General features: G+C 40.9%; 1 protein-coding gene across 4 annotated transcripts in view; it reads right to left on the bottom strand.

Annotated features, from left to right (window-relative positions):
- LOC115151918 (cadherin-13) overlaps positions 1-25,822 on the bottom strand; it is a 684,830-nt gene that overhangs the window by 176,512 nt on the left and 482,496 nt on the right. The window lies entirely within an intron of this gene.

Raw genomic sequence — 25,822 nt, forward strand, 5'->3', positions numbered from 1 at the left:
CCAACCAACACCCACATCATCTATTGGCATCTATCATGCATCCAGGTCTTGTGCAAACCAGATGAAAAAATCCACAAACAAATGTATTTACAGTCTGTGTAGAACACCTCTCAGCACATATGATTATGAGTAGACGTATGGAAGTACGACACACAGTATTTTACGTTCATCCATTTTTAAATACCTAAGGGGGTAAGTTGCTTCAATACTTCCCCTTCAATGGCTCAGAAGACATAAGATCAAGGTTTGTATGCTTGGCAGACATGCAAGCGGCATTATTAACATTTTTCTCCCAGCTTTCATGATGTGCTACATTAAAAGAGAAAGGATCCTCTTTGGAGCTTGGCTCTCCCGGGTAATTCTAAGGCGAGGGAAGGCAGTGGGGAGGGACCCTGGAGGACAGAAGCTGGCCAGGCATTAGGGTAAGTTGGAGAAGTGGAGTGTGATTGCAGTGCAGGTTAAATGCCAAGCTCAATTTGGTATATGCAGCTCTGCATCCAGCATAGATTATTTTGTTGCTTTTAAAGCCATGGTTAATATTCACCTGCAGGCTACAGAATTTTTTTTTCTCCAAAAGGAATCTTCAGTTGTCTCCATAAGATAACCCCTTTTGGTTCCAGGTAGAATCCTTTTTAGTTCCAGGTAGAATCCTTTTGGTTTCCCTGTAGAACCCTCTGTAGAAAGGGTTCTATATGGACTGCAAAACGGTCTACCTGGAACCAAAAGTGTTCTACCTGGAACCAAAAAGGGTTCTTCAAAGGGTTCTCCTATGGGAACAGTCAAAGAACCCTTTTAGGTCCTAGATAGCACCTTTTTTAAAGAGTGTATAGATGGAATAAGGCAGTCACACTTTAAACAAGCCCTGTGAAGCTGGTATTACTGTAGCAGAGGTGAGCACCAGGTAAGTATTGTTTAACAGTGGACACTGGCCATGATGTCATCACAGTGAGTCCAAACCAACATTTACATTGACCATACTAAACTTGTGCTTCAAACTGGCACATGTGAAACATAACCTTTACCAAGCATAATGTATTCTTAATGATCAGAATCACAACATTAATTTCTTTGAATATTTCCTGCTTAGAAATGGTGGTCCAATGGCATAAATTACACCAAGTATTGTTGATAAGCTAACATTTATTTTCCTTGGCGAGATCCCACTCAATGTGGTGTTCAGTGCCACATGCTTAAAAAAACAAATCTGTATGTTTCACTAAAACCCTCAGGAGCCCACTCCTGCATCTCCTCTGTCTCTGTTACCCACAATGCAGCCCTCCCTCCCTCCCTTTCCCCTCCCAACTCTGCACACCACAGCAGTCACTACCCACTGCGCACACCACATCATTTCAAAGTGGAAATTTGGGTAATATGTGGGTAATAACTTTTATGAATACATAATGTATATGTTTTATTGACATTAATTGTATTGCAAAAGTGATATTGAATTGTGTTTGGTTGTCAACAAATTCCTGTTTGTTTATAAATGAATAATTTATATGTTGGATTTATGTCTCCATCTCAAACAAGAATCACAGTTAAAACCTGTTGGGGCTAGGGGGCAGTATTTTCACGGCCGGATGAAAAACGTACCCAATTTGAACAGGTTACTACTCTGGCCCAGAAACTAGAATATGCATATTATTAGTAGATCTGGATAGAAAACACTCTGAAGTTTCTAAAACTGTTTGAATGGTGTCTGTAAGTATAACAGAACTCATATGGCAGGCAAAAACCTGAGAAAAATACAAGCAGGAAATGAAAATCTTGTGGCTGTACTATTTTCAAGTCATTGCCAATTGAACACACAGTGACAAAGGATTCATTTTGCACTTCCTAAGGATTCCACTAGATATCATCAGTCTTTAGAAAGTTGTTTGAGGCGTCTATGATGAACAGAGACCGAATGAGAAGGCTGGGAAGTTGGTGTCCCAGGGAATGACATCACTTCATTGGCACACGTTCATGTGAGATGGGACCTGTGTTCCAAAACGTTTTTCAAGACACAGGAATGGTCCGGTTGAAATATTACTGAAGTTTCGCGTTAAAATTGCCCTAAAGATTGATGCTATACAACGTTTGACATGTTTGAACGAACGTAAATAGATTTTTTAAAACTTTTTGTCTTCACATTTTCCGCGCGCTTCCTACATTCGGAGTAGCTGAACTGAACGCGCGAACAACAAGGAGTTATTTGGACATAAATTATAAACTTTATCGAACAAAACAACATTTGTTGTGGACCTGGGATTCCTGGAAGTGCCTTCTGATGAAGATTATTAAAGGTAAGTAAATATTTGTAATGCTATTTATGCATATAGATGACTCCAAAATGGTGGCTATCTGTATTGCGTAGTGTATTTTTCTGAGCACAGTACTCAGATTATTGCAAAGTGTGCTTTCCCAGTAAAGTTATTTTGAAATCTGTCAATGCGGTTGCATTCAGGAGATGTTAATCTATAATTCTTTGAATAACAGTTTAATATTTTATCAACGTTTATAATGAGTATTTTTGTAAATTGTAGTACTGATTCACCGAAAGTTTTGGGGGAAATACATTTTCTGAACGTCAAGCGCCGATGAAAATGCTGTTTTTGGATATAAATATGAACTTGATAGAACGAAAAATGCATGTATTGTCTAACATAATGTCCTAGGAGTGTCATCTGATGAAGATTGTCAAAGGTTAGTACATAATTTTAACTGGTTTTCTGCTTTTGGTGACACCTGTCCTTGCATTGAAAATGGCTGTGTGTAATTTTTTGTCTATGTACTGTCCTAACATAATCTAACTTTATGCTTTCGCCGTAAAGCCTTTTCGAAATCGGACAACGTGGTTGGATTAAGGAGATGTTTATCTATAAAATGGTGTAAAATAATTGTATGTTTGAGAAATTTGAATTATGACATTTTGTTTTTTTCGAATTTGGCGCTCTGATTTTTCACTGGCTGTTGAATAGTGTGAACCGTGGGTGGGGCGCTTGCGTCCCACGTAGCCCATAGAAGTTAAAGAATAGGACTAAATCCAATCAAACTTGAAATACACTTTAAATAAAGTTTGATTTGATTTAGTGTTGTTCTTTAACTTTGATTCTTGGTTGAGATGGAGATTTAAATCCAATGTTCGCTGCTCTGGCACCCCAATGGTGGAACAAGCTCCCTCACGACGCCAGGACAGCGGAGTCAATCACCACCTTCCGGAAACACCTGAAACCCCACCTCTTTAAGGAATACCTAGGATAGGATAAAGTAATCCTTCTAACCCCCCCCCCTTAAAATATTTAGATGCACTATTGTAAAGTGGTTGTTCCACTGGATATCATAAGGTGAATGCACCAATTTGTAAGTCGCTCTGGATAAGAGCGTCTGCTAAATGGCTTAAATGTAAATGTAAATATCCAAAGCTTGAAACCCTAGGCCTATGCATTGTATATTTGAAAGAAAGCTGTTGATGAATTTGTAAATGCTATATAGGCCTAAATACTATCATTGATGATATGACTAAGTATGATAAAGTATGATTAAATTGTATTTGCTCTGTTAAACCTACACTTTGGAATGACTTCAATAGAAATATATTTAATTATCTAAGAGGTCTCTTAATAGTGATTCTCACAAAAGCACATTGATAGTAGTCAGTGGCAAATATAAAAGCTGGGTTTGTGACTCGTTTCTGGAAATTAGGCGTATGTCGCGCATCACTACTTCACAGGAGAGGTATTTGAATGTAAACATGCATTTTGCAACAAAATGCGTTTTTTTGGCAGAAATGCATTCTGGAACATGTGAACTTGTATGTGCATTAATAACAAATGTGTATGCCATCTGTTAATATGAATAAAATTGTTAAATTACGAGCCAAGTTAGCTTAGCCACGTAAAAAGACAGGAATCTTCCCACTAGCAATGATTGGCTAAGATAATGGGGTGGCAGGTAGCCTAGTGGTTAGAGGGTTGGACTTGTAACCGGAAGGTTGCAAGATCGAACTGACAAGGTAAAAATCTGTTGTTCTGTCCCTGAACAAGGCAGTTAATCCACTGCTGCTAGTTAAATAAAGGTTACATTTTAAAAAAAAGAAGAATAATAATGGATGGGCTGGACATGCCGAGAGAAGAGTTCAGATTGGTCTGCCTTGTAGCACGCCTCTGTCTATAACAAAGAGCTGCTCAGTACGTGTAAGTAATCCTTTCTAAGACGGGATTTCTGAAAGATATCACAAAATAACTGCGAAAGTGTTGCTCTTTACTTTCTGGAGGACAGAGTTTTTAAATCAGTGGAATGCCTGGTGGAAGCAGAGTATGATAGCTAAAGGGATGGAGAAAATTCTGGCGTTTGATTGCAAATATGCTGAGGGGGTCGCAAAGAGAACACAGAGGGGGTTGTATAAAACACCTTCAAACTAAGGAAAACCATGGCATCTGTGACAGAGAGGGAGAAGCATTTATCCATGTGTACGAGTATACGGGTAAGAGAGTCTAGCTAGCTACATTTTCAGATATTAAACGTTTCTAATTTTGTCAGGAAGTTGTTTTCATTGCAAGTTAAAGCATACTGTTAGCTAGCTAACATTAGCTGGCTCGCTATTTAATGTTACGTGTATGATCTGTGTAGTAATATTATTCATATCTCAGATATGCTAGCTAGCTAACATTGCATCTAGTTGGTTAGCTACCTGCAGATTCATTCAGGGTAGTAATGTTATGAGTTGGGATTATGGTTCATTGTTTAGCTAGCTAGCGACATGTCTAAACAAAAGACTCCTCTATGCAAGGTACCATGTGACAAATACACTTTGATTTTATTTGATATAGCTAGTGTGTGTTTACCAGAGATGGTAATGTGAAGAGCAATATGACCTGCACTAAAGTCAAATTAGGATATGATGTTAGGCCAACGAGACAGTGTCAAAGGTAAAAAATTCTCTGGTAGAATGCCCTGCTTTTATTTAGTCTGTTATTTTCTGTAATTATCTTGTTGTGAGTTTATTTTCATGTAATAATGAATACAAATTAGCTCAAGTTAAGACGATGTCAGCTATATTATGTGGTCGTTATTTGAACTGGCTAGCCACCTAACTTAATGTTAGCTAGCTAGCTAACAAGCTCGAAACAATGTTTAGAACATTGCTTTTCTAGCCTGGTTTGCCAGATTGACATATACTAAATACATGTTGAACCAGATAGGTTTATTGCTGTTAAAATACACAAGTTATGCTATTTTGGACCACCAGGCTGCTGATGTCATGCATGTGAATCCTTAAAGAGATGGGTAGGGCCAAGGCTTAAGAGCAGTGGTGTAAAATACTTTAGTAAATATACTACTTAAGTAGTTATTTGGAGTATCAGTACTTTACTTTCTTTTTGACAACTTTTACTCCATTCCTAAAGAAAACATTGTACTTTTTACTCCATACATTTTCCCTGACAACCAAAAGTACTCATTACATTTTGAATGCTTAGCAGGGCAGGAAAATTCACACACTAAACAAGAGAAGAACATGTGGTCATCCCTACTACCTCTGGCCTGGCGGACTCACTAAACACAAATGCATCTTTTGTAAATAATGTCTGAGTGTTGGAGTGTGCCCCTGGCTATCCGTACATTTTAAAAACAAGAAAATGGTGTCGTCTGCTATGCTTAATATAAGGGATTTTAACCACTTGACGGTCGCCTAGGATAGGGGGCGCCACAGCGCATTTTGAAAAAAATTCGTGCCCATTTTAAACGGCCTACTACTCAAACTCAGAAGCTAGGATATGCATATAATTAATACTTGTGGATAGAAAACACCCTAAAGTTTCTAAAACTGTTTGAATGGTGTCTGTTTGTATAACAGAACTCATATGGCAGTCAAAACCCCGAGACAGATCGAAACAGGAAGTGGAATTCTGAATTGCGGACTCAACTTCATCACATTGCCTATTAATCACACCGTGAGCTATGGTTCATTGACCACTTCCTATTGCTTCCACTAGATGTCCCCAGTCTTTACAAAGTGATTTGAGTCTCCTACTGTGAAAACTGACAGAATGACACGCTGTGGAACGTGGTCACACGGAGAGGGCCATCACCATTATGACGCCGGCGCCCCTAGCTACCCTCCCCTTTCGAAACGTTTTGAAACACAATGCAATCGTCCCCCTCGAATCTTATTGGAGCACTAGTTGAAAAAGGCCCTAAAGATTTATGTTATACAACGTTTGACATGTTTGAACGAACCTAAATAAGAAAAAAATGCATTTTGTTGAAAGAGTAGCCCCGCGCACGTCGGAACTTTTGGTGCAGCCTTCAGAACGCGCTAACAACAACAAGCTAATGGAACATAAAGGATGAACTTTTTCGAACGAAAATACATTTGTTGTGGACCTGGGATTCCTGGAAGTGCCTAAGGATGAAGATAATCAAAGGTAAGGGATTATTGACAACAGTATACAAGACTAGATTTGATATGCGATTGTTCCAATATGGCGCTGACCAGTATTGCTAGCCTATTGTTCTGAGTATCGCATCCCCTTTTATCGCAAAGTGTGATTACCCAGTAAAGTTATTTTTAAATCTGGCATTACAGGTGCTTTCAAGAGATATTCATCTATAAATCTTAGAATGACAATATTACATTTTAAAAATGTTTTCGAATAGTAATTTAGTAAATTGTAGCGCTGTTTCATCGGATGCATTTGAGGGAAAATAGTCAACGTTACGCACCGATGTAAAATGCTGTTTTTATATAGAAATATGAACTTTATTGAACAAAAGAATGCATGTATTGTGTAACATGATGTCCTAGGTGTGTCATCTGATGAAGATTGTCAAAGGTTAGTGCTGCATTTAGCTGTTTTTTGGTTATTTGTGATGCATGTGGTTGGTCGGAAAATGGCTATGTGGCTACTTTTACGATATACTCCTCTAACATAATCTAATGTTTTGCTTTTGCTGTAAAGCCTTTTTGAAATCGGACAACGTGGTTCGATTCAGGAGAGGTGTATCTATCAAACGATATAATTTGAAAAAAAAATTGAATTTTTTTTTAAATTAAATTTTGTTATGCTAATGGCGATAGGATTTTTCGCTGGATGTCGAGGCCACACAGGGGTTAAATGATTTATACTTTTGATATATATATTTTAGAAATTACATTTGATACTTAAGTATATTTAAAACCAAATACTTTTAGACTTTTACTCAAGTAGTATTTTACTGGCTGACTTTCACTTTTACTTGAGTAACTTTCTATTAAGGTATCTATAATTTTACTCAAGTATGACAATTGGGTACTTTTCCCACCACTGCTTAAGAGGGTGTGAACAATGCTGAATGGGTGTAGACAAAGAAGAGCTATCCAGTACGTGTACCAAAACATTCAAGGGCCATTTTCTCAAAAGTGGGGTTACAAGTGTATCAACTTTCAAAGCATAATTAGTTTCTTATTGTTCCTCAACTGTAGTGTATGATATACAGTACCTCTCTACTTTTATCCAATGTAAAAAAACAAAATTTCAAATTTTGCTACATAACACCAAATCGAGCTGGTCGGTCACGCAGGAATAGCTGTAGATCAGGGTGCGCTGCCAAGCCTATTGTTTTTATAGCGGATACAACGTTGAAGAGCTGATGTTGTTTCAATGGTACAAATTCAACATATTTTATGCATGGTTTGTCAATGTTGAAAATTTGTTACAATTATGAAATAATCATGTGATTGAAATTTCACCCTCAAAACAACAGTTGATTACTTTAAAAAAAATCGAACGTTTTTTCCACCTAGATTCAACATCACAATACATTGACAAATTACGTTGAAACATTGTTGATTCAACCAGCTGTGCCTAGTGGGTAGACACTATGAGATGAATCTATACAATTTATTCTGTGCAAGTGAAATAATCTATACTGAAAGATACTCAATTTTTCCCATAATCACAGAAATGTTTCAAAGCAAAGACATCATCATAATATTATTCTATTAGAGTCAGTTCTGTAATGGAATATAGATTAATGAGATGAGGAAATGGAACTACTAATACTTCTTCTAATTGGCCATTTGTGTAATGACCCTGCCCACATCACCAACCTTGTCCAACCCCTCTACTGTCTCTCCTGTTCTACTGGTCTCATTAGAGAGATGCTCTTTGTAAACCACACACAGTCACACACACAGTTACAGTCTTACACACATGTGCAAACGCAAACGCACACAAACACACCAGCCCCCACTGCAGTGGCTCATCAACACTAGACAGGAGTGTGACATCACCTGTGTCCTCCACACTCTCTGCCTCCATTCCATTTCTCCTTTAAAATTCTCTATTTTCACATCTCAAATCTCTCCCACATAGCCTCTTTATTGTGGGAGTAACAGCCTAAAACAGGGCGTGTCAACAAGGGGGCCAGGCTGGATCTTTGAGACCAAGAGAGGAGAGGAGGCAGTAGGCAGTGGGGAGGGCCCGCTCCGTTTCTCTTCTCTCTGCTGCTCCTATCACTGATAACACTGGGATCGATCGGACCCCAGGTAGGGGGAGACCAGACAATCAATGCCTGAAGCCCCTCAGGCACATTTTAATTATCATGTCAACACAGAGTGATAGTGTAACATAGACACTGGAAACAGTAGGCTACAGTACATAAAGTCTGTCTGGAAGTTCACTGCTGGGTATGTATATTTATACATTATATGGACTTAAGAATTACGTTCCCGAAACACGTTTCTCAATTATGCTGAAGCATAAGCTGCTTTACTATTATATTATACAATCAGCCAAAGTACTTCACTATGGCATTCATACAGCACTGTAACATTAGAGAAAGCAGTACAGTGCAATACATGAATATCCTGGAGTCCAGTCCTCTAGCCGTGATTATGCATACACAGTACAAACACTGAGCTCTCCTATGAATACAGTATGATGCAACAGGAGTGTTCTTATCATTGTATTTTATCTCATTACATCTCCCTGTGTTTTCTTTCCTGGGCCTCGCCACACCGCGCCACGGAGACATCCTCAAAAGCGGAAGACTCTTTACATCAATGTGAAGTAAATCTAGGCTCCTTTGACCCCCACGCCCCACCTCTCCACTCTTCTCCTCCACTCCCTTCTACTCCCACGCCCAATGCTCTACCCTACACCAGACACAAATCTTCATTCCTCTCTCATGAACTGAGCTGTTTACTGGTGTCCCTGTCAAAAGTATACCACTATATAGAGAATAGGGTGCCATTTCATATACACAGTATGTATACAGGAAGCAGCAGCACAGTAGGTGTTTACGCCACAGATACTGGGTGACAGAGGTGTCTGTGACAGCCAACTGAGGATATATCAAACCCTCATAAACAGATGGTCTTCCACAGACCTGTGAGTTGAGAAAAAGCTCAGCTCCATCTGGAAGAGAGCTGGGCTCAGAGACACTTAATCTCAGTGGCGTCACAAAACTCCACAGAGTCCTCCTGTGGCGTGACAACGTCTTAATGACTATTGTCTCTCGTGTTTACGTTATTAGAGAACTCTGGGAATACTTCACTAACATGAGATATTTTCCATGATATGAGGGTCAAGGAGCATTCACAAATGAGATCTCAGTGTGCCAGCAATTACACCAAAGTGGAGAATAACATGTTCTCTGTAAGTGCATTAATCATCTTTTCACAGAACGAAAGAATAACATGGCATAATTGCAGTAAACGCAGCCAGCCACGGGACTGAACAAAACTTAAATTAAATTGAACATCTGAAATTAAATGACAGGCTTTTAGAGATATGTGGTCATCCGATATTGTGGTCATCGATTTTCTCTTAAAATAATTCCACAGCTTTCAGGAATAATGCCATCACAAAGTAAGTAGAGACGGGAGCACAGAGTCAGGTAGAGGGGTTGTGTTCCTCTGTCTCAGATACTACATTACCTTCCTAAATAGGTATGATGCCATAATCAAAATTCCATTAGCTCTTTTTTTTCACTCTGGGCCCTTCAAAAGAAGATGGCTCCCCTTGCCAAACCTTTGGGTGATTTACAATTACAGGTTAACACAGGAACCAACCCATGATCAATTCCGTCTCTGCATTGTTCACATTCGGATGTGAACTGATAGCCTAGCCCCACTGGCGATTCCTGGTTGATGAAACTATCATTTCACGGTTGTGAAAGCATGTGTTGGTGGAGCCTCTCATATTTCCCTCTCAATTGATAAGACCATCTCGTCCTCAAAAGTCTGATGAATGTACGGTATGTACTGTTGTATTTGCTGAGTTGTGTACGGAAGTTCATTTATCTTGACCTGTGGAGATTCTCACCTCAATAACTGTGTTGTATCCAATATACCCTGCCTCTATATTGTATCTGTTAACTTCCCCATTTCCCAACTTATTTAGTCTAGTAAATAAAATCTTGAATTAATTATTTGTGGCATTGAGTTAATTTACAAGCGATTGGATTATTAAAGTTTCCGAGCTCGATGACCATTCAGAATGACAATATAGTAAATTGACAGCTGATTAAGACTGTTGATTTTGAATTAATGGTATAACAGTTAATGATATAATTAATTCAAGGTGGTTTCTATATCAAAACCCTTAAGGGTGCCCTTCTTAGATTAATTTGGATAAGATAACCAAATTAATTAATAAATTAGATCAATTAATTATTCCAGTAATTAATCAGTAAATTATTTTGAATATCCAAAAGTCACAACAGCTCCTTCATTTTGTTATTTTCCTGGCACCACTCCGCCAGGTCCTTCATCTCCTCCCTGTAGTAGGCTGTCTCATCAGGCCTAACAATGTTGTGCCATCAGCAAACTCGATGACTGAGTAGGAGTACTGGGTGAACAGGGAGTAGAGGAGAGGGATGGGGCCTCCGTGTTGAGGGATAGCGTGGTAGGTGTGTTGTTGCCTACCTTCACAACTTGGGGCCGGCCTGTTAGGAAGTCCAGGACCCAGTTGCACAGGGAGGGGTTCAGACCCAGGGCCCTGAATTTAGTGATGAGCTTGGAGCGCACTATGGGGTTGAAGGCTGAGCTGTAGTCGATGAACAGCATTCTTACATATGTATTTCTCTTGTCCAGGTGCGGTAGGGCAGTGCAATGAAGATTGTGTCGTATGTGGATCTGTTGGGGCGATATGTGAATTGTAGTGGTTCTAGGGTGTCGGGTAAGGTGGAGGTGATATGGTCCTTAACTAGTCTCTCAAAGCACTTCATGATGACAGAAGTGACTGCTACAGGGTGATTGTCATATAGAATAAGCCCTATGACATTCTGGCTCACAAAGCAACACATTTTTCTCCCACCTTTATACCTCTCTTTTTATTGTTGTTCTTTCTTTCTTTCCTATCTCTCACTTGCACTATCTCACCAAAGAAAGTCTAAGTTAAACTTTGTTCTAAGCTATTGAATGATGTTTTTCTTTTTTCTTTTCTTTTAATCATATCCCATTCCCTTACTTACATTTCCCCCGCTGTGATTTCACCATTGTTCACCCTACTGTCTCTCTTTGAATGTCTCCTACCCCCTCATGCGTTCTGTATGTCTTATGTTAAACAGAGTGTATCCTTTCTGCTAGTCTTTCAGATATCTTCATTGACATCTTCACACATTTTTCAACGGATCCTCAAAAAGAAATCTCAATCAATTAATAATGCCATATTTTTCAGTTTTGTAGCACATGTATTCTGAGGCCTTGCTGAGGTAGGAAAGTGGTAGACAGAGTGATAGAGAGAGTTTTGTATCTCTGTTGATAGGGGACCACTTTAAGACTGTAAAACACTTTCACTGTCCTTCCTTTTGGTAGATTAAGCAGCAGGGAGAGGGAGAGGGAGAGAGGGTGCAGTAAGTACATATCTCTGTCTGTTTCTCCATCTGCTAAAATTGTGCTATCTTCCACAGCAACAAAGGACCTCTTGAGATTCATGCATATCAACTACAGTTCACTGTTAAACACACACACAGTCGCTTTCTCTTTCTCTCTCTGAACTTGATACGAATTAGAATGGGAATGGGAGCATTGTTCTGAGAACAAATCCCATTCTCAAGTTACTACTTGCACCATATCAGAAAAATGTTTTAATCAATGAACCTATAGTTTTATCTCATCTATAACAAAGCTCCTGCCAATGGCCCAGGGCTGTTAGAGAGGCATTAATGGACAATACAGTATACATCACAGCTCAGAGCTCAGTTCATCAGATCATCAGATCATGGCATATAGCCTGCAGCCTCCTGTCTGTGTCTGCTCAGAGTGGAGCCAGCCTGCTAGGCAGTGAGCGGATCACACCAGGGGATCCAGCTTAGGCACATCACTCTGGACCCTGGCAGCTAACACATTCTCACAACCTTGATGTGGGCTTGTTTCCATCCACAGCAAAACAGAAAAGTAGCTGGATGTTTACCCAGGAGAGCTCACTTGGCTCTCTGCACTATCTGCCTGTAATGAGGGGCCTTTGAAAACAAAGGCTGCCTCTCCTTCACTATAACACTCACACATGCACACACTCTCTCTTTCTCTGTCTCGCTGTCTCTCTTTCTCACTCTCTGAAAAACAAAGAAATAGTGTCACCAAGAGGTGTGGATTCGAGTCACATGACTTGGACTCGGGTCTGACTTGAGTCACAAATTTGATAGAAAATGAAACAACTTGAGACTTGACTTCACCTAGGATCTTCAAGACTTGGGACTTGACATAGACTTGATACTGATGCCTTGATGTCACGGTCGTCGTAAAGGTGGGACCAAGGCGCAGCGGGAATGTGAATACTCATCTTCTTTTATTTGAAGAAGGAAAACCAAAACAAACACTGAATACAAAAACAACGAGAAACAGTCCTGTAAGGAACACAACTACACAAGGAACAACTACCCACAAAAACCCATGAAAAAACACCTACTAAATAGGACCAACGAGGAACAGTTGCCTCCAATTGAAGGTCAGCCCAACAAACTAAGCATAGAAATAGAAAAACTAGGCACAGACATAGAAATAGACTAACATAGAACATTACCCCCCAAATGAAATACATAAAACAAACACCCCCTGCCATGCCCTGACCAACCTACAATAACAAACAACCCCTTTTACTGGTCAGGACGTGACACTTGAAATGATCTGGCCAGGTTTTGTAACATTTTGTCACTCATTTTGTGGCGCAGAGTCTCTGTGGAATAGGCTATTCTCCATTTGCAAAAAAAACCCCAGATTGGCTAGTGAAACGCACACTGGGGGGGTCGTGAGTGTGAAACTGAATGAGAAAAATACATAAAAATATCATACATATTTGATTAGGCTAGATATAGCCTATCAATTGTATTTTATATTTACACCTTTGCTTATTTAATCTGGTCACTAACATAGGCCTACGGCATTGCTCCAAATTCTTGTAATCTGTGCTTCAGAATCAAAAAGTTGCGCGTCTTGACTGTTGACCATTGACCAGTCATCAGCACTGGCGTACAAAGGCAGGTGCACATATCCATATTAGTGACCAGAAGCACTTATTTATTTTCTCTGGTTTTGCCTGGCAAAAACACAGTAGCCTACCTACTTTGATATTATCCATATACAATTCAGTTTAGCATTCTGCTACGGACTCATTTTTGACAGAAAAATAGGCTGGTTATTTCATTAATCATTTTCAGATTTCAGATAGACCTAGTTTGGACGGATTATATACCTCAGTGGTGGTACTGGCTATAAAGATAGCTGTAACATCGCACTACCTTCAATACTTATGGGATGAAGATGTAACATATTCAGGCAACAGACAGATCATGCTTTCCATTCGATCTTGTAAGCCCCCTGCATACAGGTAGGCCATATGATCCTGCCTGCTCTGGACTCGAGAGAAGTGAAAATGTGACATGATGTCCCAAGTTGAAATTGACTGTTAACATAAATGACTTTCAGCTCAAAATGAAGGTGTAAAGCGCAGTGTATTTCTGTATCAAGCGTTTTGAAAAAGCATCAACTGTGCGCGTGTGCATGTGCGAGCGCATGTGCAAGCGCTTTGAACCGCTCCTTTTTGGGGGTCGTGGGTAAAAAAGTTTTAGAACAACTGAGCTAGCGAACAGATTGCTGATTTGCTGTACAGCTGTAGAATCGGGTGCAGGGCAAACGTCAAATTCTAGGGAGAGGATTGACAGAAATAAATATGCAGCTCCAAAAGTTGTTTGGCGATCACTAATATGAACTCTTTACTTTGCATTCTCACCAGCAGTGAAGCATCAAGCAACAAGTACTAGCATAGGCCTACTGGTCTTTTGGTATGTCAAAATTGCTTGAAATTGATAATTGGGTTATGACACTTACATTAGGAATTTGTTGTTAAAATTAATGATTACATAATCAAAATGTGTTGTAGACAAATGAATGAAAAGGGCTGTCTGGTAGCCTCATTAAATAGACACATATTTTGTGACCTTGGGACTATAAGGTTCTATCTGCACTAAGTTCTGAGATATTGAGCATCATTTTTCACATCCCAGATCTCAGAACTGTTTTGTAGTGAAATATGTTTTCAGAACCCATTAAGGTCCTCACCTTAAAGGTACCTAAAGAACAGAGTATCAACATGTTTAGGGGGGTGCAATAGCAGATAGAACCTTATGGCTCTGAAATGTCCATCTGGGTTCTCTGACACTTCTGAATTAGACATTTTCAGTAAAAAAAAATACTTGAGCTATCTGAATACATAAACGATAGAATAACACTATGTTACCTAAATAGAGTCAGAACACATTAAATACATTAAGAAATGCATTATGATCATTAGACAAATTGCTGTCATCACTTAGCAATGATGTGACATCACTTACTTTAAGATTTCTGAGTGTTTTTTTTTGTTGCTTGCGTGCAATTATTGCTGGCTAGACTAGCCTAGACCATACTTAGAGGGACACGGCAAAGACGTGTTCTGATTGGTCTGTCTGTATTTGTTCAGGCTTGTGATTGGATTGCAGAAAGATCTTGAGGCGAAATAAACGCACACTTTTTTAGGTGAGGTGCTGGCTAGTGGAGTAGAACACTTGAAAAATTAAAGGAGAGCCACACATTCCAGGAGCTCAGATGCAATAATTGAATAACCTAATATCCAACTTTTTGACGGACAAGCTGTCTTCATCAGGGTATTGCAGATAGAACCTTTTAGCGCCAAGTTCAAATGGGTTTATGCAGATAGAACTTTCTAGTATTTCCTTTTTTTTACTTAAAATGTACTTTTTCAGAAATATAACTTTACAGACATATGAAGAAACATCTAAAGATCTATTATATGTGAAACATTTTTGGGGAAAAATGTGTAGTTAAACAAGTCATTGCATGTACTCTATATATCTTTTTTTACTTGACTTGAGACTTAACTTGGAAAAACTTGTGACTCGACTCATCTTGCTTTTAGAATGCATGACTTGGACTTGACTCAAGGCTTGACCCGTTCTACTTGGGACTCGACTTGAGACTTGAGACTTGTTTGTGACTTGAATAATAGTGACTTGGTCCCACCTCTGGTGTCACCTTACCTCAAATGTGTCACAACTAGCTGGCAGGTGGGCTCCCAGTACCCAGTATGCACCACAACATATATTTGATGCCATGCCAACCATTAATGGTCCAATGCAGCTGTTTTTATCTCAATATCAAATCATTTCTGGGTAACAATTAAGTACCTTACTGTGATTGTTTTCAGTTAAAATGGTCAAAAATAAATGAAAGAGCAATTTTTCAAGCAAGAATGATGCTAGGACTGTCTGGGAGTTGAAAACTAGCTGCTGGCAGAGAGGTTTGTCGCTCTATTTCTTATTGCTCTATTACCTAATTTACTGTCTGGTGATGTCATCAGACAGAACAAAACTCCATCTCACCTGAACAGTGACAGATGTGCAGATGATTATGTGCAAGTATAGATACTGGGGTGCAAAATAGCAAGAAGACAAATAACAATAATGGGATGAGGAAGTTGGGTGCGCTATTTACAGAATGGCTGTGTACAGGTACAGTGATCAGTAAACCGTTCTGACAGCTGATGCTTAAAGTGAGAGAGGGAGATATAAGTCTCCAGCTTTAGTGATTTTTGCAATTCGTTCCAGTCATTGGCAGCAGAGAACTGGAAAGAAAGGCGGCCAAAGGAAGTGTTGGCTTTAGGGATCGACCAGTGAAATATACCTGCTGGAGCACGTGCTACGGGTGGGTGTTGCTATTGTGACCAGTGGAGCTTTACCTAGCAAAGACTTATAGATGACCTGGAGCCAGTGGGTTTGGCGACGAATATGTAGCGAGGACCAGCCAACGAGAGCATACAGGTCGCAATGGTGGGTAGTATATGGGGCTTTGGTGACAAAACGGATGGCACTGTGATAGACTGCGTCCAATTTGCTTAGTAGAGTGTTGAAAGTTATTTTGTAAATGACATCGCCAAAGTCAAGGATCGGCAGAATAGTCAGTTTTACGAGGGTATGTTTGGCAGCATGAGTGAAGGAGGCTTTGTTGCGAAATAGGAAGACGATTCTAGATTTAATTTTGGATTGGAGATGCTTAATGTGAGTCTGGAAGGAGAGTTTGCAGTCTAACCAGACACCTAGGTATTTGTAGTTGTCGACATATTCTAAGTCAGAACCGTCCAGAGTAGTGATGCTAGTCGGGCGGGCGGGTGCGAGCAGCAATTGGTTGAAGTGCATGCATTTAGTTTTACTAGCATTTAAAAGCAGTTGGAGGCCACGGAAGGAGTGTTGTATGGCATTGAAGGTCGGAGGTTTGTTAACACAGTGTCCAAAGAAGGGCCAGATTAATACAGAATGGTTTCGTCTGCGTGAAGGTGGATCAGAGAATCACCAGCAGCAAGAGCGACAATATTGATATATACAGAGAAGAGAGTCAGCCCGAGAATTGAACCCTGTGGCACCCCCATAGAGACTGCCAGAGGTCCGGACAACAGGCTTTCCGATTTGACACACTGAACTCTATCTGAGAAGTAGTTGGTGAACCAGGCGAGGCAGTCATTTGAGAAACCAAGGCTATTGAGTCTGCTGATAAGAATGCGGTGACTGACAGAATCGAAAGCCTTGGCCAGGTTGATGAAGATGGCTGCACAGTTCTGTCATGACTGAGAGTCCTTGTTAAACTTTGACACAAAGTAGTCTGTGATAAATAGCACAATATGTTTCATCTGAGTATTTGTTATAGTCAAAATAAAACATAATTTTTTTAAAACTTAAAAACGAGTTGAAAGGGCTCAGTTCAATGAGGCCATAAATAGCAAATAGAAGTTCAAAACGTGTAATGTTCACAAGAACTTAAGTTAATAAAAAGACCTAACACAACATTAGGTGATAATATTATTATGGATTTATAATCAGCTATAATGGGGCGGTCATTTTGGACTGGGAACACAGAATTAATTAACATGAAATTAACACAACAAGATGGTTAAAACCATGTCTAGAGAAAGACTCAATGAATACAGCAAAGAGCTGCTGTTTTATAAGTGAGTTCATGTTTAAGTTGTTATTTAGCACTGTCAACAATTTGTTCAACACTTTCATAAGCCATAAAATGTGCATTCTCCCTAATTCCACTCATGCTACAACCAGCACTGCAGCTGCAATGAATGAGCATAGCAAGGTGTTTAAATAAGCTTTTGCTATTATTAGTGGCTTGTGTCTTTTTTAATATTGAGGAAGATTTCACTTTCTCTGATCAAAGGAATAACAACATGAATTGGTGCATGAGGTAAATTAGAAATAATGCAGTGCGACTTTAGTTTACTCTTGTGTCCCCTTTTCTCAGCAGAGGGACGGTGAGTTGGGTGAGAGGCAGCCTCACCGCTGTTCTCTCCCTCCCTTCCTCCCTTCAGACTGACCATAAGATGCAGGCCATCAGTCCAGTAAAATAAAGAAAGCAAATTATTATTTTCAGTCAGCTGTGACACACGTAACTTTATTTTACCATGATTTAACTAGGCAAGTCAGTTAAGAACAAATTGTTATTTTCAATGACGGCCTAGGAACAGTGGGTTAACTGCCTTGTTCAGGGGCAGAACGACAGATTTTTACCTTGTCAGCTCAGGGATTCAATCTTGCAACCTTTCGGTTACTAGTCCAACACTCTAGCCACTAGGCTACCTGCCGCCACTAAGCTACAACAAATTATCTATTACCAGTGTGATCATATACCATTTCAAAAAATATATAATTTCAAAATGGTCTGAGAAGAACAACATTGGCAGGGCAATTGAAGTATTGCCAATATGCAGTGATAATATATTGGGCCTTTAACCTACTGCACAAACCTCATTGCAACAGAAGGGTTTTTAATAGGTTAATGTTACATAGGCTTGTGTTTTTTAAGTAATGTTTGTTTTTATTCTGAGCGGTAGAACTCAGAAAAGGTTGGTGACCACTGATCGACACTGTTTTACATCAATAAGGGATCAGAGCCTTCACCTGGATTCACCTGGTCAGTCTATGTCAAGGAAAGAGCAGGTGTTCATAATGTTTGTACACTCAGTGTATATAAAACACAGGACAATCTAGCTTTTGACTACACTGGGCCTTTAATTACGGGGAGAGGAACATCATATGGCTCTTTTCTAGGGCACTTAAATTTAGTATGTTACCCGATTCTCTTATTTGCTTTTCAGGGAGTGCAGGAGTGTTTTGTTACACAAAGAAAACGTGAGATGTAGAAATCAATTCTGACACAATAATACAAAAAATACAGCAAAATGTAAATATACCATCCATAATGATTAATGACAAACTGTGACTGTGTCTATTTGTTGCAATGGTGCCATGGTGCCCAGACTTCAAATGAGTAGATCTGATGATGAGATGGCAGTGCAGAGGAGGGTGTGCCTCTTGCTGGTTACTGCTCGACGTGGCTTCTTTATGGCTATTTTTGCATTAATTATTACTCACGACCGACAAACACTTCTGGATCAGTAGTTAGAAGCTACATACTTCTCTCCCAGGTTCCCAGATATGGAATACTACATGTGTCTTTGTTCCCCGCACAGCTGGCCTACCAGTTGCTGCTGACCAAGATGACCAAAGGCAACACCGGCGACAAAGAAGGGAAAGGAAAGGAAAGGTGGAATCCAAATGGTGGAATCCTAGCTACACGGCCTCCTCTTCCTAGTATCCTGATAGATAATGTCCAGTAGCTTAAAAATACAACTTTATGAACTCAGAGCAAGGCTTCAATTGCAGAGGGACATCAGGGAATGCTGTGACTTTGTTTTTACAGAGCCAAGGCTTACAGATATACACTCAACTCTGCTATTCAACCAGACGGCTTTTCCATTTTCCGTATGGTTCGAACGGAGGCTTCTGGTAAAAGTAGGGGAGTAGGAGTAAGTCCACATCAACAATTCCTGGTGTACTGAAGGTGAAAACATTTCGAGCTTATGTTCACCAGACCTGGAGTTTCTGAAGCTAAAATGCCAATACCTCAAAATTCAGAGGGAATTAACTTCTGTTATTTTCACAGCTGTGTACAAACCACCAGAAGCAACACCAGCTAGAATCCTCTCAATCGAAGCAGTCTTTATTGTCGCGGGGGACTTTATCTAAGCACGAATTTAAAAAAAAGCCTAAATATCACCAACATGTATCCTGCCCCACTAGAGAAAGCAACGTGCTGGGCCATGTACAGTGTATTCGGAAAGTATTCTGACCCCTTGACATTTTGTTACGTTGCAGCCTTTATTCTAAAATGGATTAAATCGTCCCACCCCCCATCAATCTACACACAATACCCCATAATGACAAAGCAAAACAGTTTTTTCGATATTTTGGCAAACGTATTAAAAATAAATAACTTAAATAAAACATTTACATAAGTATTCAGACCCTTTACTCAGTACTTGTTGAAGCACCTTTGGCAGTGATTACAACCTCAAGTCTTCTTGGATATGACGCTTCAAGCTTGGCACACCTGTATTTGGGGAGTTTCTCCCATTCTTCTCTGCAGATTCTCTCAAGCTCTGTCAGGTTGGATAGGGAGCGTCACTACATAGCTATTTTCAGGTCTCTCCAGAGATGTTTGATCGGGTTCAAGTCCGGGCTCTGGCTGGGCCACTCAAGGACATTCAGAGACTTGTCCCAAAACCACTCCTGCGTTGTCTTGGCTGTGTGCTTAGGGTTGTTGTCCTGTTGGAGGTTAAACCTTCATCAAGGATCTCTCTGTACTTTGCTCCGTTGATCTTTCCCTCGATCCTGACTAGTCTCCCAGTCGCTGCTGCTGAAAAAAATCTCCACAGCATGATGCTGCCCCCACCATGCTTCACTGTAGGGATGGTGCCAGGTCTCCACCAGATGTGAAGCTTGGCATTCAGGTCAAAGAGTTCAATATTGGTTTCATCAGACCAGAGAATCTTGTTTCTTATGGTCTAAGAGGCCTGTATTTAGCAAACTCCAATCAGGCTGTCATGTGCCTTTTACTGAGGAGTGGCTTCCATCTGGCCACTCTACCATAAAGGCCTGATTGGTGGAGTGCTGCAGAGATGGTTGTCCTTCTGGAAGGTTCTCCTGTCTCCACAGAGGAACTCTTGAGCTCTGTCAGAGTGACCACCGGGTTCTTGGTCACCTCCCTTCTCCCCAGTTTGTCGGGCAGCCAGCGCTAGGAAGAGTCTTGGTGGTTCCAATCCTCTTCCATTTAAGAATGATGGAGGCCACTGTGGGGACCTTCAATGCTGCAGACATCTGGTCCTCGACACAATCCTGTCTCGGAGCTCTACGGACAATTACTTCGAACTCATGGCTTGGTTTTTGCTCGGACATGTACTGTCAACTGTGGGACCTTATATAGACAGGTGTGTGCCTTTCAAAACCATGTCCAATCAATTGAATTCACCACAGGTGGACTCCAATCAAGTTGTAGATACATCTCAAGGATGATCAATGAAAACAGGACGCACCTGAGCTCAATTTCGAGTCTCATAGCAAAGGTCTTAAAACGTATGTAATTACACTATTTCAGTTTTTTATTTTTAATACATTTGCCAACATTTATAAAACCTGTTTTCACTTTGTCATTATGGGGTATTGTGTGTAGATTGATGATGAAAATGTATAATTGAATCAATTTTAGAATAAGGCTGTAACTTAACAACATGTGGAAAAAGTAAAGGGGTCTGAATCCACTGATGTTTGTATATACACTGTATATCCACTGTATATACAAACATCTGTGACTCATACAAAATCAATCCCCTGCCACACTTCGGCCAATCAGATCATATCTCTGTTCCTACTCCCCGCCTACAAGTAGCAACTCAAAATGGAGCCACCAAGGCATAAAATAGTGAGGGGCCGGACCGTGTGTAACAGTATAGGTTCCGTCCCTCTCTTCGCCCCAACCTGGGCTCGAACCAGTGACCCTTGCACACATCAACAACTGACACCCACGAAGCATCGTTACCCATCGCGCCACAAAAGCCGCGGCCCTTGCAACGCAAGGGGAACAACCACTTCAGGTCTCAGAGCGAGTGACGTCACTGATTGAAACGCTATTAGCGCGCACCACCGCTAACTAACTAGCCATTTCACATCGGTTCCACGTGGATGCAGACTCAATGCTGTAGGATTGTTTTAGAGAATACTGATTGGAATATGTTGAAAGATTCATCCACCCAGGACTTATCCATGAACATTGAGGAATCTACATCGACAGTCACAGGCTTAAGTAGGAAATGTGTTGATGATGTTGTACCCACAATAACAATCCAAACATACCCCAACCAAAAACCCTGGATGAACGGATATGTCTGTACCATGCCTGTACTGCAGCATTCCATGTCAGTAGAACAAACCCTGATAACGTGCAACATGTACAATGCAAGCAGGTACGACATCTGCAAATCCATTACGGATGCAAAAAGATAATACAGACTCAAACTTAAATCGATGTTCTACAACTCAGACTCGCAACACATGTGGCAAGGACTACAGACTATCACAGACTACAAAGTCAAATCCAGCTGTGTGGTGCCCACCAACGCCTCCCTCCCAGATGAGCATTCTTCACTCGCTTCGAGGCAGACAATACCGATCAATCCAGTAAAATTGTTGCTTCTCTGGACGATCAGGTGCTTTCACTCTCCGAGACTTCTGAACCTGTCCCTGTCCCTGTCCCAGGCTATAGTACCCACCTGCTTCAAGGTGACCACCATCGTCCCAGTGACCAAGAAAACTAAGGTGACATGCCCAAAATGACTATCGCCCCATCGCACTCACCCCAGTCATCATGAAGGGCATTACACAGGAGTAACACCTATGTTAAAATGCTGTTCATTGACTACAGTTAAGCATTTAACATTATTGCTCCCTCCAAGCTTGACACCAAGCTCAGAGCCCTGGGCCTGGACACCACCCTCTGCAACTGGATCCTGTACTTCCTGATGGGCAGACCAAAGGCTGTGAAGATTGGCAATAACACCTCCTTCACACTGAACTTAACATGGGGGCCCCCCAGGGGTGTGTCCTCAGCCCTCTGCTGTACTCCCTGTTCACCCACAACTGTGTGGCTTTGCACAACAGCAACTCCATCATCAAGTTTGCTGACGGCATCACGGTTGTAGGCCTGATAACCAACAACGACGACTCAGCCTATCCTATACTAGCATTGTGGTGTCATGACAACAACCTCTCCCTCAACGTCACCAAAACCAAGTAGTTGAATGTTGACTTCAGGATGCAGAAGAGAGAATGCCCCGTTCCACGTCCTGACCGGTTGCATCACTTCCTGGTATGGGAATTGTTCAATCCACGACCGCAATGCCCTCCAGCGGATGGTGAAGATATCACAGTAATTCACTGGGACCGTGCTCCCAGCCATCCAGGACATCTACTCAAAACGGTGCCTAAGGCCCGCAGCATCATCAAGGACCCCCCAAACCCATCTACAAGCTGTTCACTCCCTTACATCAGGCAGACAGTATCGGAGCATGAGGTCTGATACCAACAAGCTCAGAGACAGTTTCTATTTACAAGCCATCAGACTGCTGTATACGAACTTGACTAACGACCTGTTCTCATTTTCCGCACCTTAGCAACATACACTCGCTCATGCACACCCACAAAGACATACACACATATATACAGTCATGCTGCACACACATCAGAACTGCTGCTACCAGACTCTTATTATGATTGTTAATACTGCACAGTTTAAACACTTGTAAACTTAAAATGCTATTTGGGCAATGTGGTGCTTGGTACCTATGAAAAAAAACATCTGTGGGAGAAGATGACAGTGAGATCAAAGGATCCCCCTCAAGAGAATAAGAGAGCCATTGAACTCTTAAATGGTGAAATAAGTCCCAATTTTCCAGGAAGCCTGACATTCAAGTGGCACATACAGGACTGTGAGATAGACCCAGCAGTTGGATTTTACAGTGAGGACACAACAATGCAGAACAGCAAAGAGTGAGGCTTTTATTAGAAAATGTGAAGATACAGCCAGGGAAATGTACAAGTATTTACAAAAAGAATAAACTAGATCAAATTGAGCTCTTCAAACAAAACCCACACTACAATAGCGCCTGAAAACCCAGCAGCATGTCAACCGGTTCCCTGTCTTGTCTCGTCTAACAAAGAAATGACATGCTTCTTGTAGCAATACACATTACCCAGCATGCATCACAAACCCGACCAATTACCTAATTATCAATCAACTTTAACAAAGGTATGAAAAAGGAAACTCATTCAGGTAAGATATTCCACATGATAAATATTCTAACATTATTATCAATACATTTTTTTCTTCTGATCAACCGTAAATCATCATCAGTGTCTCGTTATTCATAAAGGAAGGCTTTAGATTAAGTGTTGGATGACATGGGACAATCATCACAAGTACAAAGTGTGCTCAAAACAATCTCTCCTTTTCTTGCTTTTTGTTGTTTCCTTCCTCAGCCTCTGTGATCTTTGACTAGTATTGATTTCAAGTTCTTTCCTTGGATAGGACTTTCTTATAAGAGGACTCATCCCTTTATCCCAGCAGAGTTAGTGGAATAGTCCATTTTCCAGATGCTAAACAGACGACGGTAAAACTCAGAAAACTCCAAGACTTTGCTTCAAAAGGTTCTCATATTATAAATATTGCAAGATAAAAGTGGTTGTTATTCAAAAGAAATTTGATGCAAAGCCTTGATTTGTCAGAAGTTGGGCAGTGCTCTCAGGGATAAGTATGTAGGATTCACACACTGTAAACTCACCAGTTTGAAAGACTGCCAGAAAATGTTGACTTGATAAGAGCTTGAAGGATAAAGAATCAGTCTTTTCCTCTTTTAATTAACTTTGTGGAAAGCTAGCTATTCAAGAAGTGAGCAAGCTGAAATAATGAAAACAGAATAATATCTACATGCGCATACAGTCCAGGCCATTTTCCTTGAAAAATTCAATAATAGTAGATGAGATAATGGATGCATTCTGAATCCTCCTCATATGAAGAAACATAAGCACACACCTGTACAGGCACATTGATCAGGGGATTACATGGCGCAATTGACCATATTTATCGTGGCTCATCAGCCCAATTAGGTGGCGGATGATAAGAATGGTGAGGCGCTGGTGTCCCCCAGCTCTTCTTGATGAGTGCGGGGCTAATTGAGGTCAAGGTTGGGTTGGGTGTGGTGAAACCGAGCAAAAAAATACCTGCAGTAATCTAATCAGGTGCATCATCAGACCACAGCCTAATCACTGTCAATTACCCACCAGTTGGGTAACATTGGGGAATAGCCTCCATTAGGCTACGCTGAACCCCCGTTAAAAGAGAGAGAGAGAGAGAGAGAGAGAGAGAGAGAGTAACAGCTCCCTTCCCGCATCGCCCGCAGCCATCAAAGGCCCATCTGGGATGTGGCAGCAGCACTTTTATTGAAGAGCACAGGTGTTCCTGTGTATTAATTAGATTGGTGCAGATCAAACGGGGGCGTCGCTCGCCAGACAGCGAAGGTGGAGGGGGCATCCCACAGGGTCTGGGGGTCCAACCCATTCTCCTCACCCACCTATTAGGATGAATTAATCAGTTGATGGAATAATTGTATTGGATTCCCTGAAACTGGGATGGAGCCTTGTAGGGTCACATGCAACAGCATAGTGAGGCTTTCCGATGGTCAACCTAAGTTGATACCAGACCTTTCTGGTGGGTTCCATGCTATCTCGGACCCTTGGGACGTCCCAGCTCTGACTTCACCCCATTGAAAGTTAAAATGGTTAAGGTAAAGGTTAGGGTTAGGTAAGGGTTATGCTTATGGTAAAGGTTAAGGTTTAGGATAGGGATGTTCCAATGATCCTGGATTGCATCAACCTTTCTGGTGGTAACCAAGGAGAAGCGTGGCAGTCTACAGGGCTGGCTGGATCAAAACAAGCACAACAAAAATAGCACACAAATGAAAAATCGTATTTTTAAAGTGTGGAGTGTCTGAGCTGTGCCTGACAAACTAGCCGTGAGAGGCCTGAGTTTTTTTATTCTATGCATTGTGCCCTTACTCTTTTGAGGACCTCAGTGGTGTTTGTGTGGGTCCTGTGGGGGCGTGGTGATGCTACAGATACGGGACCTGTTCTCAGAAGTAGGAGCTGGAGCAAGAAGAGGGGAACCATGGGAACCCCTAACCAAATTCACCCACCTTCCTCAAAGTTAGAAAACAAACCTTGCTGTGTGACATCTCCCAGAGCAGATGTCACACAGAACAGGGACTGCCATATCAATGACACTACACATCAATGGCACACCACATATTCTATCAGCCTCTGATGCATTGTCTTACGTCAGATAGAATGTTGATTCCGCCTGCACTGATCTGTCTCGTATCTCCCAAATACTAATCGGAAAGATCAAAAGTAG

Source organism: Salmo trutta, chromosome 17 (genome assembly GCF_901001165.1).
Source record: "Salmo trutta chromosome 17, fSalTru1.1, whole genome shotgun sequence".
NCBI classification, from domain to species: domain Eukaryota; kingdom Metazoa; phylum Chordata; class Actinopteri; order Salmoniformes; family Salmonidae; genus Salmo; species Salmo trutta.